This window comes from Schistosoma haematobium, chromosome 5 (assembly GCF_000699445.3).
Source record: "Schistosoma haematobium chromosome 5, whole genome shotgun sequence".
Classification (NCBI taxonomy): Eukaryota; Metazoa; Platyhelminthes; class Trematoda; order Strigeidida; family Schistosomatidae; genus Schistosoma; species Schistosoma haematobium.
The window spans coordinates 127,816-130,046 of record NC_067200.1 but is presented as its reverse complement, the minus strand read 5'-3'; positions in this window follow the sequence as shown (position 1 = coordinate 130,046).

Sequence of the window (2,231 nt, the reverse complement as noted above, 5' to 3'; positions counted from 1 at the left end):
CAAAGATATCAGCTACAATCAAACCTATGATCAGTCAACCACTTCACACGACCACCATTCAGTACCGTTTATGATATATAGGTCAATTCCAATATAATTGAACGCTTCATAAATTTAGTCATTCATCTTAAATGACGTAAATGTGAATACAACTAAGATAGGCTGAGTTTAACTTTTATCATGAACCAATGTAGCAGACTGAGTGATACAGTAAGTACTTAATACATAAGATTAGGCTATGACAATCGGCTGTATATCATTCAGTGTATGTACGAATTAAAAATCGTTTTACAAATTGTTTAGTTAGGGTTATCATTTATTAAATTTAAATAATGTCAGTTAACCAAATTAATCTGCTGTAAAAATTGAATTTTTCAACAAACAAAAAATATTACAATCAACTTTATAACTATTCAGTAAATCGATATTTGATAGTCAATAAGATTTCAGAAGTTTCTACGAACCAATGAAATTTTAAAGTTATTATCACACTAATTCAACTTTGATGTAGTTTCCAATTTACAGAATTGTTGGGATATTCATAAAAATATCCCAAAGATTATTCTGTTAAGTCTAATGCTATCCTTGAACGTGAGATGGCGTCGTCTTCCTATTGGTCAATATTTGTTTCACGTGCCATTTTCCTATTGGTCAATACTCACGGTCGTCCTAATTTTATAAATATGCATTGTCTGTAAAGTATTCTTCTTCTTCTCCTGGCCCCATAAACACTTTTCATCCAACGGTTCACGTTCTGATTTATTGGAGATTGGCGAACAGTATTAGGGTCGTACTGTGATATCTGGAGTTGGTTAATCGGTAGAATTTAGAATAGCCACCACGCGGTAAGCGATGCTCAAGCATACATATTTATACAAGCGCGACAATAATAACGGTACAACGATATAGATAAGTTGTTATTATACAGATGACTTTGTCCGTTATATAAGTTAACAAAAGAGCTTGACCAAATTAAATGTGAACAAACTCAAATGCATGTGAGCTGCTATAAACCATTGAATGTGAAAAAATCCACAAGACAGTGGATATTTAGGATTCACATTTTGTATAATCCTTATGAAGCAACGACTGTTAGATCAGCACATCAAGAAGTGATAGTCTAACCACTTGTAAGTTTATTTCACCTTATATTACAAAACAGTAACTGAAATGAAAGTTGACGATGTATTATGCGTAAAGTTTGAATAAGTCAGTGTTTCATACAGGTACTATTAACTGAAAATTCATCTTATAATGTTGGAAATCAGTGTTTAGTACACAACATTGTCACTAAATGAGAAGAATTTGTGAACAACAATCATTTTCAGGTATCGTCAATTCGAAAAGTCAGGTTTTCACATAAATTGTAGTAGAACTCTGTTTACACCTCAAAGTTGTACGTCAGATATTTTACTAACAGATTAGCATGACAACAGCGTTAAAGGTGCTTTAAATTGACGCGAACCACTTGTATGATCGCTAATAGCAGATCTATCTCATATATCACACTCTTACTCATACAATTTGTACGCAGAATCATAAACATTTTCGTTATCAATCGACAACCAGTATATTGAGTTGGATTCAGCTGTTGCAGTAAACAGTAAAAGTAATGGGTAATGGATCATATCTTTGAACATATTCTAGAATGGCTATGTTGAAAAGGAACATATCAACTGAATTCCCTGAATGTGTCAAATATAAATAGCTATTAATTAGTAGTAAGCACTGAACTAATGTGTGTATTGTATGTTCGACTGACTCTTAATTGCACTATAAGTCAAACAGTCTTTAGTGACTTAATCCGTATTCTGTAAACTGTTGTAATAAAAAACCTAAGTATGATCTTCTTTACAAATTTGTCGTTTTATGGTGTAATAACTACAACGGTTATATATTAACACTGTATTATTAATCAATCTTCAAGAAAACAAACCGATATACACGAATTTCCATGAAAATTTTGATAGCTAATCCATATCTTATTTTAAAGCTATCAATATTGGAACTGTTTATCCAGAAGTTTATTCAAGGCACATAATTATGCCTGGTTTAGTTAGTACAAGAATTACTTAGGTAGAAAGAAAAAAAATTCAAACAAAATACGCTTTAAGTAACCAATCTAATTAATAATCCCAAATAATTAATAGACAACCGAAACAATGTGATAAGAACATCCTGAGATGATTTTAAAAATTCTGATCGGTATGGAGAGCTTTCCTCCCTTATTA